Genomic DNA, 18,443 nt, shown 5'->3' with positions numbered 1-18,443 from the left:
ATAAAGAAGAGAAAAAACACGAGGCAAATTCAAGCAAAATAAATATATTGGATGTGTCTATATTAATATCAGATAAAAGGTACTTTAAATCAAAATACAAATAAACAGAGTAATCAGACATTGAGAAAAGATTCAATTCACCAGAAAGATTATAAAATTGAATGCAATTAACAACAAAGTTTCAAAACTTATAAAAAAGAAAAATGGAATCCCAGGAAAATGAAAAATTTATCATCATGAGAGGTTTTAACATATCTCTGTCAGATATAATATCTCTGTCAGATATTAATGAAAAAATAAGAGATTAAATTAATAAGTGGAGGATCTGAAAAATTCAGTAGAATTTTCTGTGTCTTTTTTCCCCCCACTCCCTCTAGAAATCCAGTTACAATGATTCTAACAGAATAAATGGAATTAACCTATCACCCGAAAATAATGGGAGACATTACCTATAGTGGATGAGTTAATTTAACACATTTATGGAAGACAGAATGTGAAAGTGATAGGAGAGACAGAATCACAGAAGTAACAGACTAAACTATACATAAGGGAAAATGTAAAGGGAGAAAGGAGATCATTTTCCAGACAGAAACCCAAAGATGCCCTAGCATAAAAGTTCACAGGTACAGAGAAAGTCTAACAGAAAACAGGAAGTTACAGACTCTCTAAAAACCTGCCTCTGACTTAAAAATAAATTAAAAGTCTTTCATTATACTTTTGTAACTATAAATTTTCTCCATTTTTAGAAACAGTTCACCTAAAAAAGATATGCAGGAAAAGCATACTGTGAACAACATAATGATAATTTTTAAAAAGCATTTCATGAAAATAGAAAAAAAAGATACTGCTCACAAAACTGTAGCTCATACAACTGTCCTTTACCCTTTTGCTAGCTAGATATGCTGAGGCATAAAATTACAAATCCACATTTCCTTGCAACTAGTTATGTGAATATAAAATGGAATCTGTGAGCATTCTTTTTTCTGTGTGTCTTTAAAGTAATACTGCAGCCAGTGGCATCTTCTTGATCAGTTGTGGTTTTAGAAATAGTACTCCTATGTACTATCTTTTCAAAACTCAGAACAGTTTTGCCTTGTTCTGAGTGACAGCCCTGAAGGCCTAATCTACAACCTAAACCGGCAGTACTTTTAGTGATTTTCTGACTTGCCATATCCTTTAATCAAATTCCTTTCTTCTTAAAGTACTTGCAGAATTTTCTGTTCACTATATAGTTATTCCTGACTGATAAAGGTATCCACTATCATTGCTTCTCACTAACTTTTTTTATTTGAATAACTTAGCCAATACAATAAGATCAGAGAAAAGAAATAAAAAAATGAGTAACAGAAAGGAAGTAAACTATTAGGTGCAAATAATATGATTGTGTATATCTATGTCCATTAAACAACAACAGAGTGAGACTCCATCTCAAACTGAATAGACAACAACAAAACAACACTTTGTTTTTAATTGTCTGAGCTTTTTTTTTTTTTTTTTTTTGAGATGGAGTCTTGCTCAGTCTCGAAGGCTCGAGTGTATTGGTGCCATCTCTGCTCACTGCAACCTCTGCCTCCTGGGTGCAAGTGATTCTCCTGCCCCAGCCTCCCGAGTAGCTGGGATTACAGGAACCCGCCACAACATCTGGCTAATTTTTGTATTTTTGGTAGAGACGGAGTTTCACCATGTTGGCCAGGCTGGTCACAAACTCCTAACCTCAAGTGATCCACCCGCCTCAGCCTCCCAAAGTACTGGAATTACGGATCTGAGACACTGCTACTGGACTGTCTGAATATAAAAATTGGTCTTGGTACACCATTTTGATTTTTTTTTTTCTCAACATTTTGAAAATGTTATTCTATGTTTGGGTTTCCATTGTTTCTATTAAGAAGTCAACTAGCAGTCTATTATTTGTTAATAGCAATTTTTTTTTTCTCTCATAAGTCTTTTATGAACATTGCCTTTTTAATTATTTAGTTTTATTACAGTGTGACAATAGGAATTATATTTTATGTATCTTACTACGATTCATTTGGTTTCCTGAGTCTAATGATTGGTGTGTTGTAAAAAGTTATGGCAAATTTTTAGGCATCATTTGTTCAAATATAGCTCTCTTCATTTCTTCAATTTTTAAAATTCAGGTGATTCAATTACGTTAGATTTTCTGATTCTCTTCTTTATGTTTCCTAATGTTTCATGCTTTGTATTTCTTTGTTTTTCTGTTATATAGTCTGATTAAGTTCCTGAATATATTTTCCAGTGCATTCTTTCCTCAATTGAATTGAAACTACTGATAATGCCACATATTGAATTATTTAAATGATTTTATTTTTCACTTTCAGAAATCTTATTTAATATTTTTTCAAAGACATTTTGTCATTTTCATTGTCATATATTACTTTATGTTTTTAAACTGCATTAACAAATTTGATTTTATGTCTATCAAATATTGAAAATGTTTTCTCTTTCTATCCAATGTCAAGTTGAGACAGAAATTCCTCATACCTATTCTGGATATGAAATTTGTCCGTTGTCCTCTCTACTTCTTGAGGTCATTAAAATCTAAGCTCAGATGTCTTTGGTTTGGCAAATACCCTGAAGTAACCACCTGTTTCAGTTCTCTGCTTATAACTCTGAGTTTCTACTTTCAATTATTTTTTGGCATCTAAAAATTTCTGTCTTTCTTGCAAGATTGTCTGTGTTTTGAGAGGAATGGGTTTGTAAAAATATTTTATCTAGCAATTGCAATTGATTTCAACAAGAGTTTGTTCAGTTACTGAACTGTTTGTTCATACCATCTGAAACAAGAATTGATTTTTTCTTGTTTATTACTTATTTCCCCAAATGGAATGAGGTAAAAGGAAAGTCTGGTACTTGGCCTGTCTTAATCAGCATTATATCTTGTGCATATAAAACAGTTTCTGATATGTATTAATATTTATTGAGTAAATACAAATTATGAGTACCTCTAGTTCATTTATTTTAATATTTATTTGCATTTTATGATTTCAATAAAATACAGAAAATTATTAACAATTACTAAAACCTCTAAGTGTATTTACAATACTTTTATGTATTTCCTCATTTTTCAACTGTGAGTATGCATTAGTTTTTAGTAAGAAGATATTTTTTAAGAATGTTTAAATATGTCATATGATAAATACATTTTAAAATTGCTAACTACCCAAAGAAAAAAAGTTACAGGTAATAAAACTACAAGTTAACAGTAGCTATCTATGGGTGGTAAAGTATAGGTTGTTTGTTTTTTAAAATTTATTCCATCTTTAAAATGTTCTATAATTATATATTGTTTTCAATAAACAAAATGTTTATTTTAATTCAATAGACACTCTAGATGGCCTAGAGGCAATTATTTTCTTTAAAATTCTATGTAAAATTTAAACATCTATTTTTAAACTGAAATATATTAATTGATGAATATATGTCTGACTAATGCTAAGTACCTTATGTATATTGTATCCATTTTTACAAGCCAATAAAATCTTTTATGCATAATGAAATTAAACACAGTTAAGGAACTTTCCATGGACATACATGTGTGTAAAAGATTGTAATAGCAGATAAACGACAACTGCCAGGGAAGACATAGAGCTGAAACCCTTTGTCTGTGACTTTTATGGAATGTCAAAGCCATGTCTTTAAATATTGGCCTAAACTTCCTCACCCCCGGTGAAGAAGTAGTATTCCCATCTATGAAACATCAATGGAATTTCATTAAAGAAGCAGTACTCTGGCTGTATTAGTTTGCTAGGGCTGCTATAACAAACACAGGCGGGGTAACATAAGCAACAGAAATTTATGTCCTCACAGTTCTGGAGATTAGAAGTCTGAGCCCAAGGTGTAAGCAGGGTTGGTTTCTTCTGAGGCCTGTCTCCTTGGCTTGTAGATGGCCACCTTCTTGCTGTATCCTCACATGGTATTTCTTTTGCGATCATCATGCACCACAGCTGTCTCCCCGTTTGTCACTCTCCTCTAATAAGGACATCAGTCATAGTGAATTAGGACCTACCAGAATCACCTCATTTTAACTTAGTTACATGTGTAAAGCTCGTGTCTCCAAATATAGTCATATTTTGAGATACTGGGGGCTAGGACTTCAACATATAAATATTTAGAGTAAGATAATTCAGCCTATAACACAGCCATACTGAAAGAAGTGGGCAAAAATGTAGTTCTATGTTAATAATAGTGCTCTATAATAACTTGAAGCTAAAAAAGACAAAATCCTTGCAACTCTGTAGAATAGTCTCTGATTAATACATACGGATATTTCTGGCTTGATTATGTTAGCATTTTCCCAATATATGGTTATAATTTGTTGTCATGAACATTTGTTATAATTTAGTTAAATTCAACAAGGAGCTATTGTGTTCCAAGTACCATGGGACATTTCTAGTAAGAATCCTTGATGCAACACCAAAGAGGCTTACGATATTACCAGTGTGGGAAGAGGAACCAAAAAAGATGTATATTAACTATTGTAATAGCAGAGAAAGCACTCAATAAATGACAGCTGTCAAGTAAATTATATAGGAGAGATACACAGTACATTGGATTTTAAAAGAATAGATTTCATTTTAGGGGCAATATAATATCAGTATGCTTATTATTTTAATTGTGTGGTGGTTTGTGTGGACCCTTTTCCTCTTTGATTTAAGCATATGAGGTAAACATCAGCACAGCTTTTGGGAAGACCATTGTTTTGTTCAGACATTATTAAAATGTATTTGAAAACATTTAATGTTTTTGTGGTATCTGATCATGTGACAAAGAAGGAGATGCTTTATAAATTAATCTTATAGACTAGAGTAAGATTTCTTTTAGTATCTCTTGAAAAAAATAAATAAGAAGGAAAATTATTTCAGTCACATAAATAATATATCAATGCAAACAATTCAAGGGTAAGATGTTACGGTTTTTAGAGATACAAAAAAGCAACAAAAGCTAGATAAGTAAGTGCAAGACACGATATAAAAATAGAAGGGAAGGATTACAGATTAGTGTTTTAAACCAGGGTAATATTGTCTCTCAAAATTTGTCTCAAATGGTGTGCTTGACAATGTCTTAATCGCATAAATATCACACTAGTGCAATGCTAAAGCAATCGAAGATGCCAATAAATTCTAAATCTCAGGGAAATTTCTGAGATGCTGCCAGTGGAACTCTCATAATAAGGATAATCTATCTGAGATTTAGTCGGTTGACAGAAATCAACTGATATAGAGTGGTCTATTTTATTATACCTATATGCCTGCTTTCCTACCTTATGTCCTCCTTTGATTAATGCTATTGTGATTCTTATGCTTTAGAACAAAACAGAAGAAATCTATGTGTTTTTTTGTACTTTAAAAGCAGTGGTTCTTAAACTGAGTAAAAGTCCCCTTTAGGAATTTAACAAAAGCTTAGACTTAGAAATATTTATTCATTGACTTATTCCTTCAATACACATGTTGAATTCCTATTATGTGTTAGGTATTATTTGAAGTATTATGAATACAGCAACGAATTGAAAAGATAAGATATATTATAGTAATAGGAACAAGGCCAGTCAAAAATAAAATAAAAAGATTATTGCAGGTTGTAATAATGTAATGAAAGAAATAAGCAGAGTAATCAGAGATGAGACTAACTGCAGGATAACTGTTGTAGCTAGTGCTTCAAGGAAGCTAGTGCATGTCTGAGAATTTTATCTTTGAGCTGAAACCTGAAAGGTGAGGAGAACTCCAGGCAGAGGGAAGAACAACTTCAAGCACCCGGGGGTGAGAAGGACTGGATATATTCAAGAAACAGAAAAGACAGCTGCAGTCATAGAATAACAGGTAGAAGAAAAAGTACAGGTATGGAGCTTAAGTAGGGACCATAGTGTTTCAAGTCTTGAAGACAGCAGTAAGTAACCTGGGTTTCAACTAAAGCTTAATGAGGTGCTTCTGACAGTGTATAGGCATAATCCTATTAACATTTCAAAAACATAGCTCTCTTTGTTGTGTTGAGGGTCAATAGAAGCACCAAGAAGATCATTAAGTAAATGATTTTAACCCATCAGACACGGGAGGATTGTAGCTGGGGGGTAAAGTGGTGGCTGTAAAAATAAATATAACTATAAATAGAACTGGAAAGATTTAGAATAGCAGAGATAACCAGGTGATTTTCTGGATTTATTTGGAAGGTGAGACAAAGGAGTGATCAAGATAATGTCTAGTTTTTAGTCTGTAGCAAATATGTGATAGTGATGGTAGTTCCATATATAAAGATAAAACAACCTGGTAGAAAAGAGAATCAGGGATTTCTGTTTTGCATTTATTGAGACATATGGATACATAATAATATGTATGTACAAAAAAACCTCAATAGGTCTACAAAACAACTGCTAGAACTAATGAGTGAGTCTAACAAGGTTACAGGATAAAGGGTTAATATTAAAAATGCTTTGTACTTGTATATGTTGGCAGTAAATAACTAGAAAATAATAATTGTTCAAAATCCATTCACAATAGCACTAAAATTCATAAAATACTTAGACAAATACAACAGAAAAAATAAAGATCTCACACTAAATATAAATATTCTTGTGAGAAATTGAAGGTCTAAATAAATGGGATGATAAATTACATTCAAGAATTGAAAGTCTCAATATTGTTAAATGTCAATTACTCAAAAATTGTCTATGCTTTCAATGCAGTTCCAATCAAAATCCCACAGGTTTTTTTGGCAAACTCTATAAGCTGATTCTACAATTTATATGGAAGTTCAAAGAACTTAGCATTACCTTGCTAAGCACTTTCTTTAACAGAAGAACAAATTTAGAATAATTACCATACTTGATTTCAACACAAAATAAAGCTTACAGAAATCAAGACACGTTAGGAGTGGCAAAAGTTTAAAGATACAGAGGGATGAGACAAAGTCACAAGTTCAGAAATAGACCCACACATATTTAATTGATTTTTTTACAAAGGCGCTAAGACAATTCAATAATCAAAGAAAATACTTTTCAATAAATATGACTAGAACAATTAAATTTCTAAACGGAAGTAAGATAAGAGATTCGTATCTCATGCCATAAAATGGAAATTGATTACAGACTTAGATGTAAATCCTAAAGTTATAAAATTCCTGGAGAGGTTAAGAAATGTTTTCTTAGAACACGAATATTATTAACCATTACAAAAACATTAATCAATTGTTTAATCCAAATTTTTGCTCCTTGGAAGCACAGGTAACAAAATCAAAAGGCAACCCACAGACTGGGAGATAATATTCACAACACATATACCAGATGATCTAGAGGACCCTTAAAATTCAAAAATGAAAAATGGAAACACTGTATAAGAGGTTCTGTCAATTGAAATATGGAAAGTAAAAGCAATAAAACATACAAAGTTAGGAAATAGGAAGTAAAACTCTCCCTTAGGGAGATAAAACTTTGCATATGCAAAACATAAACCCAATAAGTTTACATATTCACCAACGCTTGATTTTTTTTCAGTCTTTAATCCTAGCCATTCTGAAAATGCATAGCGCCATTCATTATGGCTTTAATTTGCATTTCACTGATGACTAATGATGTTCAGAATCCTTTCAAGTGCTTAGTGGCCATTTGTATATCTTCTTGTCTGATGTGTCTGTTCAAATCTTTTGCCCTCTAATACACTGCTAGTGAGAATTACAGGTAATTGTAAAGGTGGGGTCACTGTAGAAAGAGAAAGTGTTCGAAGCATCCAGGGTTATTTTTCACAAAACAAAACCAAAAACAAAATTAAAACAGGTTAAGAAAAAAGAAATTCCTTTATACCCCAGCTCAAATATAATCTTTGTTTTCATTTCTTTGCCACTCATCTTTTCTGCAAAATTACAAAGTGCATTCCCTGTTCTATCTTTTAAATACCTACTATGTGTCATCATCTTGCTAATCAACATAGTTAAAAGCAGTAGCCAAGACAGTAGGTCCTGGCTGATTTGGGACTTAGAATCTGTATGTTTTCAAAATACATAGTTGATATTTCTATTAGAGCATATGTATGGTATTTTACATTTAGCATTTGTCTGTCTTCCCCATGAGGTTGCTCGTTGACTACTGAAAGGTTATATGTTAACTTGTTTTATTCTACAACACCCAGCATAGTTCTTTGCACACACTAGGTACAGGGAAAGAAGAAGGAGGAAGGAAGGGAGGGAAGAGGAAAGAGGAAAATGATAATCCATTTGGTTTACTCTTTTATTTATTTGAATACTTCTCAGAATCTGAGATAAACAATGTTTCTATAAGATTACGAAGCCAGCACTGTTTAAAGAAAAATGAATCTCCCCAAAATCTACTGTTGGACATTGAGTTCATATTGAGGTATAATTATCCAGTTAATTTGACATTTATCTGGAAGACTGGCTACCCAGCTGAAAGCCAGTTTAGACAATATTCGCAGCTATTTCATGGAGATTTGCACAAGTGCTCATTTGTGCCTGCATGTGTGAAATTCCTGCTGTGAAGCTGACTTCAGGACCAGATTTCAAGATCAATCTGTTCCATGTGCAACATCCCAGCTAGAGTACTGTCTTCTGAAGTCAGCCTTTCAGCCAAGTGCTTAAGTGAAGCAGGCTGACTGCTTTAGGTTGAATACCTGGCTTAGGCCCCTCTCAGCCTACAAAACCAGAGCTAGCAACATGGACTGCCTGTGAATTCCATACCATGATTACACACAAAACCCAACGCCTGAGTCTGCTTTGTGAACCCTTCTTAATATTCCCAGAAATATTCTCTTTCGAGGTGATACAGTTTGAGTATTTGCCCTGTCAAAATCTCATGTTGAAATTTGATCTCAGTATTAGAGGTGGGGCCTAGTGACAGGTGTTTGAGCCATGGGGCACATCCCTGATGAAGGGCTTGGTGTCCAGATCATGAGTTCTTGTTTTATGGGTTCCCCCGAGACCTGATTGTTAAAACAGTTTGGCGACTTTCTCCTCCTGCCTCTTTCTCAGGCTCCATCTCTCAATATGTGACATGCAGGCTCCTCATTTCTTGGGCCATGATTGGAAGTTTCCTGCAGTCCTCAGCAGAGGCAGACGCTGGCACCATGTTTCTTGTACAGGCTGTGGAAGCGTAAGCCAAATACACCTCTTTTATTTATAAATCACCGGCCTTCGGTATTCCTTTATGGTAAGGCAAAACGGACTAAGACATTTGGTGTTCTGGATTTAGTCAGAGAGAGAGGATCTGCTGCAGCACATTCCTGACCCCTGGTATTTGAGAGCTTTACAGTGTTGCCTCAAAATTAGAGTCATAACCGAAACAGAAAGAACCAGGTAGCCACAGCTTCAGAAATCAAAAAATACAGAGAAAATACTACTAATAATAAAAATAACAACAACAATTTTTTTTATTTTATAATGTTCTAATCATTCTATTTTTTATGCAAAGGAAGTGCTGCTAGGAGAGCAGAAAAGCATTTAAATCATAGTAGGGCAGCAGTTCAGAGCTAGAACAATCGTTTTTTTCCCGAGTTTAACTTCATTTTAAAGATGAAGAAGGAAGCTTGAAAGAGATTAGAAATTTTACTGTATTACATAAATCATTAAAAACACGATCTTTACTACAGAAACATTAATAGTGATTTCACCAGTAAAAGGGACAGGCTAAACTAGTTCTGCAGGAGAGGTTAACCTGGGTTATACTTTTTTTTCTCTAAAACCTTTTCCATTGCTGTTTCCTCTGCCTGGAAACATATTTTTTTACATGCGTACATAGCTCAATACCTCACCTCTTTTATGTTCCTGTTCACCAAATGTCACTTCACTGGGAGGACTTCTCTAATCATCTATTGTAAAATTGCAACCCCATCACTTTCTATTCCTTTTCTCCATTTTTCTCACTGTACAATGCCTATCACTTTCTAATATCATACTTTGCATGTATTTCCTTACCTGTTTATTTTCTGTTTCCTCCTCTAGTATGTAAATGTCGATGGCAGGAACTTTGTCTTCCTGGTGCCTTCTAACAGTGCCTGGCATGGATTAAACACTCAGTAATTGCATGGGGGATTGATGGATAGATGAGTTTTCTCAGAAGCTCATCAAAGTCAAGCTTCTCCTTGTACTCTATGACTATCTCCATATTGCCCCATGCAAACACACACACACACAGCACCTACATTAACACACATGCACATGCAACCACCACACACACACAAGAATTTTTGTCTTTACCAAATTCAGCAAGCTGCAAGCCGCAAGATCTCCACTAGGTTCTGCTAATTTGGGTGCAGTATGTTAAGGAAGGAAAATGGGCTCACGATTTGGTCATAGCCTTTAAAGAACCTATTGTCTGGTTATAATGAATTGGAGAAAAGTTCATCTGACACATTGACTGTTTACGATGTTTGAGGACACAGAAATATAAACTACTATATTTTGCTTTATGGCACCTTGAAAGTCTGGAAAGCTTTCAGGAAAAGGGAAATGAGCAGCATTCCAACCAGTAAACAAAGACGTATAAAGGCATTCCAGATAAAAGAATCTATGCAAAAAATGGCGTAAAGGAATGAGAAGGCAAGGCATTTACAGAAACAATGTCCAGCTTCCTAAACGACTGAATACAGCAGGGGCAAGTTCACTGAAAGAACATGTTGGTTCCAGTTTGTGGCATGATTTGAATGCCATTGGTAAACATTTGGAATTTATTCTCTTGGTGATGGGAAGCTATCTATGGTTTTGCTTGGGGGAGAAACGTTAAACAGCGATCTTAAAATCTTTATTTAATATCAGGCATCATGCTAAAATGTAATACTCATAATCTTGCTTAAACCTTGCAATAAGTCAGAGAATAAGATTGTAAAATTGAGGGAACAGATTTTCAAAAAAGATAAATAAAATGAAAAGGTAAAACAGCTTGAAAGTACAAGAAATCGTTTAAAAACAGGTATCCTAATTTTGGGTTCCTGGTTTATTCCAGTTCACCTACCCGATTAAATCTGCTATTTAAAATATTTCTTTGGGACCATTATTTATGAGATACTCTATTGAAACAAAAAATTCAGTTGTAGAGTTCATATAGGAGTTTTCTGCAAAAAAAGAAAAAAAAGAAACATGAAACAACAAGGGCCTGAACTAGAACACGGGATGGAAATAAAAGGGCAGATGGGATAGGTTGTGTGAAGTTATTACACAGACCACTGGACAACTGGGTATTTTCCCTCTGGGCTAGCCTAATTTTGAAGAAGAAAATAAAAACTAAATTGCATTTTATTATTATTTATTTATATGATCAACTAGCTTAAGGGAAGAAAAATTAAAATAGCAGTAGAATATAAAATCAAGTGCCAATAAGGCCTTTTAAAAGAATGGATACTACAATATCATTTCTTCTTTCTTTTCTGAAAACAAACGAGAAACAAAAGCTTTCAATATTTTTAGGTTTTCAAATCCACCCACTTACACCTGTTCAGAAACATCTGTTTTCCTATAAAATAGAGACCAGAAAAAAACAAAAGGCCAAATAGTAACAACATATGGAGAAGAGAAAAAACTTCTTTGTTAGTTTATTTAGTTTTTGTTGTTTGTTTGTTTTTGATTTTTAGAATATATCTTTAAAACTAAACTGCACATGATTGATTAGATATGAATATGGGAATCTCCCCCATTATACTTTGGATTCCTGGCACTCCCTTATTTGTTAATGTCATTAGTGCATCACTTATTTTCATATGGTTTTACAGATATGTGGTTATTCTGGGTATTTCATGGTGTTAATTTACTAAGATTTGGATATATAGAGAATACATTCCATTATCTTAGAATACAGCTAAAACTACTGACATCTTTTATTTTGGAACTGCAATGACCTTAAGCACGTCTGAATTAATTATAATCTAGCACAACAATGAATCTTAGCAAGGTACTGTCTGGCAAAGAAGATGATACATTTGACTTGAGAAATAAATAAAAGAGACAAGCCATACTTAAGATAGGGAAGAGACTATTCCAGACAAAGTTAACAATAAGGGAGAAGATTCTGAAACCAAAACAAGCCTGGAATTTTCAATGAATAGAAAAAAGTCCAGTGTGTCTGAAGCCAGAGAAGATGAAAGAAACAGGGAAAGAGGAGCTTGAAAAGAAGGCAGAAACAAGATCAGGTTTGCTTTGGAGGCCACGAAGAAAATATTCTTTCTATTTACAATGGGAATTCATTGGAGTGTTTTAATTAAGAGAGTAACAGATCCAATTTACATTTTAAAAAGTTTACACTGATGTCTCTAGATAATGAAAGTGGGAGTGCAGGGATTGAAGCAAGGACACCAGTTAAGCAACTTTAACAAATCCAGATAAGAAATAATTGAAGTCTTGGGCTGGAGCATTGGAGATGATAGGAAGTGTTCATAGTTGGGATACAGAGTAGAAGAATAACAGATTTGGGTATAAATGAGCACGGAGTTTATGTCACTGAATTTATATTCAATTAGTCTATGTTGTGTAGAATTTATTTTTAAAATCACAAAGAATAATCGATGATATTTTTAACAATGATTAAATGAATAAAGCTAAAAATTAGAATTTCTCTATTTGGTACACAATGGTTTTTAGAATCAGGCTATTAAGCCATTTAATTTAATTTAATTTAATTTAATTTAATTTTTTGAGACAGGGTCTTACTCTGTCACCCAGGCTAGAGTGCAGTGGCACAATCACGGCTCACTGCAGCTTTGACTTCCCAGGCTCAGGTGATTCTCCCACCTCAGCCCCAAGTAGCTGGGACTACAGGCATGTGCCACCACATCCAGCTAATTTTTATATTATTTGTAGGGTTAGGGTTTTGCCATGTTGCCCAGGCTGGAATAAAGCCATTTTAATTCATAAAAGGACACTGACAATATACCATTTATACCAAACACAATTGTTTATTCACATGATTTATTTTTTATAAAACTTCTGAATATCTTACTGTGTCATTTATCTGCTCTTAAACTTGTTAAATTATGTTATTACAGCAGAGGTGTTATTTAAGGAACGTGTCATACATAAAAATTTCAAGAAAAATAGGTAATTATGCAAAGAAATGTGTAAGAGTTAATTTTCAGTGTTTATGAGACTTTGGTTTTTCTGTACACTAGTAAAATATAACTGAATCATTTAATAGTAAACATGGCCAATACTTCCAAGCCTAATTTCAACCAGAGAAATGCCTATTTGGTTGGAATTGTGTGAACAGTTTACATTTTCTGCTAAAATATGTTCAAACTCAAGTAGTGTTTGTATAATGAGATAGTCTTCCTTAAGCACTAATAATGGTTTGCTGCATGATCATCATACTAACAATGTGTTGTCATTCATCACACCTGCCACTGACGGAACTCTAAGAATTTCACAAACAGCCCCTCATTAATCTATTCATCTAGCTCCTTTCTCCTTCAAAGCTTCTAAGCTATTTAAGAAATAATGTAGCAACTATGGGAAAGAGATTTTGGAACATTCAATGAAAAAGAAAGGACTGAAACAGGGTTTCAGGGTTGCAAAGATGTAAATTCCATGTGAAACAATCGGGAGAACTGACACAATTATATATAATTATATATTATATAAGATATATTATATAAATAAGATATATATAAGCTATATATTATATATAAGATATATATAGGCTATATACATATAATATATGTATATATTAATATATTATATATAAGATTATATATTATATATATAAATTCAGTGACATAAACTCCCTGCTCATTTATACCCAAATATATATATGTATATAATCAATTTCTGTTTTTTTAATGGGAAACACTCTAAATATTTAGATCAAGTTCTTCATTTTAAAAATTGAGCATCTCTGTCTAGTTTCTTACTTATCTGTTTTCCCTGGCAGTTTGGAGCTTACTGAAGACCTGGGGGTCTGTCACACTAAAACAAATTATGTATTGCACCAGTACTATATAATTATAGCTAAAGATTGTTTCCCATGAAACTAAATTTGATGCTATATTCATATACAATATACTCAGTATTCTAAAATATTCTGAAATATTATTTATACTGTTGAATAATAAAGCATAAAGTATACTCTGAATATCTTAAATAGGTATAAGTTCTGATTGCTTGGCATAAAATGTTAGACTAGTTAGAATGTTAGTAATTGTTCTTTAATTTTATAAGCTCTTTATGGATCTATTTATAACATTAGATTATTTATTTTTTAAGCACTTACAGAAGACCCTCATTTGATAGCTGTTATATAATTTTCCCAAAATACTAAACCTTAAGCAAATATTTTTTATAGATAATAAATAACGCTGAAAAATATTCTGCTGATAAAATGAGTTAACAGTCACCTGAATTTAAGGAATTGAAAAGTTTTAGAAAGATAATAGAGAGATAATTTATATTTACAAAGATTAATTCCCACAACAAAAAGATACTTCACTTTATAAAAACATTCACATTAGGATGTGTATAGACATCCCTTTAGATATCCCTGTGTAAACTGTATATTTTATGTTAAAATATTATTTAAAGCTCATACGATGGAAAACTATTTATACTGGGAAAATATTTAGGTTCTTAAAAGGTAATAGGTTTGGATATAGTTGAGAAGCTGCAAAGGTTCATGAGAATGTAGTAGCGAGAAAACCCACCCAATTAATTGTGTAAATGTTAAATCAAGCATTCATCTATAGGTGAAATAGGCAAGTCAAGATAAAACGTCTTCTTAATTAGAAAATGGCAGTCATATTTCCAAGTAGCATATATAGATGTAAATCTCCTTCTGAATAAATGGAATCAGGGTACCTAATTGGACTGAAAAATAATGTCACTTAAACCTGTCTCAGCTTAAGCACAAACCATGCCTTCCTTATTTTTAATGAAAATCAGAATTACCTGCGGAAGAAAGACTAAAAAAATGACTCAAAACTTAGTAATTATTGGTACTGGCTAGAAACCTGGGGATGTTTGATCCCAATTAATCTTAATTGTAGAAGGAATATTACAACAAACACCTATGTAGACACTGTCTCTGTTAAAATTCAGCCACTTTATCATTATGTTATCAAAAACTAATTTTTAAGTGTTACAAAATATATAGGTGGGGTTGAAGCCTCTCATGCTCATCTTGCATTCTATGACCCATCTGAAAAGTTATGAAATATGCTTAATTTTGCATTTTTTCAAAACCATTCATGGTTGTATATATTTACCTCCTATATTTGTCTTTATAGAGTAGGAACATTATTATTTTGTATGCTTTAGGCTTTATATAAGTGCTATGTCCTATACATATTTTTCTGCAACTTGCTTTTTGCCATGATCTTACATTCTTTAATATTTATCTTTGTTGATATGTATAAATATAGTCGATTCATTTAAAGTACCCTGTAGTATATCACATTATGGATATATTATAATTTATTCATCTATTCACCTGTTAATGAATATTCAGATTTTCTTCTATCATAATATAGCAATGTTCTCTTCTATTTATGTCTTTTTTTTTTTTTTTTTTTTTTTTTTTTTTTTTTTTTTTTTTTGAGACTGAGTCTTATTCTGTAGCCCAGCCTGGAGTGGTGCAGTGGCACGATCTCTGCTCACTGCCACCTCCGCCTCCCAGGTTCTCCTGCCTCAGCCCCCCAAGTAGCTGGGATTACAGGTGTATACCACTACGCCTGGCTAATTTTTTTGTATTTTTAGTAGAGACGGGGTTTCACTATGTTGGCCAGACTGGTCTCGAACTCCTGACCTCGTGATCCACACACCTCAGCCTCCCAAAGTGCTAGGATTACAAGCATGAGCCACTGCGCCCAGCCTATGTCTTTTTAATCACATGCATGTTTCTCTGAAAATTATTTTCACATCTTTAATTTTACTAGGTATCATCAAATTGATCTAATTGTATTTACCATTATCTGCTCCATCAAAGAGCAATCATTAGTGGTTTCATTCATAACTATACATATTATTGCCAGGGGTTTAATTTTTGTATCATATTGGTGATGTATTATTTTATAAAATATAAATGATCCTATTTCCTAGGAGGCATGAGCATCTTTCAGTGTTACCTGACCATTTATCTCCATTTTGTGCTGCTATGACAGAACACCACAGACTGGGTAATTTATAACAAACAAACAGAAATTTACTGGCTTATGTTTTTGGAGGCTGAAAAGTCAAAGATCAAGGGGCTGGAATCTGGTGAGGGTCTTCTTGCTGCACCATCCCATGGCAAAAGAGCAAAGAAAGGGCAAGAGTGAAAGACAGAGAGAGACAAAAGGGTGCCGAATCTGTCTTTTTATGAAAAACCCAATACCAAGATAACTAGCCCATTCTCATGATAATGATAATCCATTCACAAGGGCAGAGCTGATAGGGTTTGGCTGTGTCCCCACCCAAATCTCATCTTGAATTGTAATCCCCATAATCCCCTTATGTGAAGGGAGAGACCCAGTGGGAGGTGATTGGATCATGGGGGCAGTTTCCCCCATGCTGTTCTCATGATAGTGAGTGAGTTCTCATAACATTTGATGGCTTTATAAGTGTTTGACAGTTCCTCTTATATATACTCTTCTCTCTTTCCTAACAATATTCCTGCTTCCCCTTGCACCATGATTGTAAGTTTCCTGAGGCCTCCCCATCCAGCCATGTGGAGCTGTGAGTCAATTAAACCTCTTTTCTTTATAAATTACCCAGTTTTGGGTATTTCTTTATAACAGTGTGAAAACAGACTCATACACAAGAGCCTTCATAGCCTTATCACTGCTTAAATGTCCCATCTCCCAACAGTGCTACATTGGGGATCAAGCTTCTAGCACATAAACTTTGGGGGACACATTCAAACCACAGCACCATTTATTTATCCTCTGATATGAACCTTACCCATTTTATTTGAGATTGTTTTTAAATTTTAAAGATGTTTTAGTTAAGGATATGAATAATCACATCACAGAGAAAGATAATTAAGTAGTCAAGTAACATGTCAAAAAATGTTCATTCTAAAGAATGTTCCAGGATATAAAACCCATCTTCTTGGTATTTGGTATGAGTGTCTGTTTGGGTTTATTCCTGGTTACATATATTATTATTAAATTTTTATCTTTTACTTAAATTATATCCTGTTTAGTGAGCAGAAGCATCATTCAATTTTCATGAAACCCTAAAAGTTAAGAATAATAATATGACATTTCATTGACTTAGATCTGGAAAAGTCCATCAACTGGCTCAAATTCACCCAGTCAGAAATGAAAAATGTCATGTTTGAAACTGAGGGGTATGGTTCTATGCTGTTATTTGTTTAACCATTCCACTAATCCTTCTTTATCTTTTACTTCCAGACTCGTTAAGAAGATGATATAATGTTAATAGAAGCTCTGGTATTAAGAATATTAAGAAATTTTTATCTATTCCTACCTTTAAATGAAACACAATTAACATATCAGTTTTAGTAATAACATTTGTTTTTAAATTGATAGAGTAGCTCTATAGCATAGTGATTAAAGACAGTAGGACTAGAGCCAAACCACCTAAGATGCAAATCCAAGTGATATGGTTTGGCTGTGTCCCACCCAAATCTCAACTTGAATTGTAATAATCCCCACATGTCAAGGGCAGGGCCAGGTGGAGATAATTGAATCATGGGGGCAGTTTTCCCCATAATGTTCTCCTGATAGTGAATAAGTCTCACAAGATCTGATGGTTGTATCAATGGGAGATCCCCTGCACAAGCTCTCTTGCCTGCCACAATAGGAGCAGATAGGAAAAAACAGGCTGTTACCCAGGCACTTACCCACCCTCCATCCATTGACAAGAATAAAGTTTTCTTTTCCACATTGTGTGCTCTGGCCTGGGTTTTATTAGCTCCCACTGTAAAATAAAGGGGATGAAGTAGATAATTTATGGATCTTTCTAAAACAACATGTACATAGCAATTGATAAATGAAAGAGGCAGAAAAACCAGTCAGAAAGAAAATAGTTTTCTAATCAAATACTGATTCTGAATCAACTGACTCCCCCTAAGAAAAAACAAATATTTGCTATTTTACACTGTATACAACATAAATTTCAAAGTAAAATCTTGAAAAATAAAGCCTTAAAATTTTAAAGGAAAATATTTTGTATTACCTTAGTATACAAAAATAAATTTAAAAACAGGAATTGGAAAGTATAAAACTTAAAGAAAAATAGAATTAGAATTGACTATCTTAAAATTACGTATATGAAATACTAAAATATGAATATGTAAACATTAAAGTACAATTAAAATATATAAAATGTTAATACATACATTTACTCATAGTTATCCATAACATATATATAAATTATATAGATACATACACAACAAAGTGAAAACAATGTCTGTGATGAGCAGAATATAACTATACTAGTATCAGTAAGTTAAAGACAAAAAAAAAGAATGCAGAATGGGAGATTTTTGGTAGACTTTAAAAGAC

Source organism: Chlorocebus sabaeus, chromosome 15 (genome assembly GCF_047675955.1).
Source record: "Chlorocebus sabaeus isolate Y175 chromosome 15, mChlSab1.0.hap1, whole genome shotgun sequence".
Lineage (NCBI taxonomy): Eukaryota > Metazoa > Chordata > Mammalia > Primates > Cercopithecidae > Chlorocebus > Chlorocebus sabaeus.
This window is presented reverse-complemented; position numbering follows the sequence as displayed.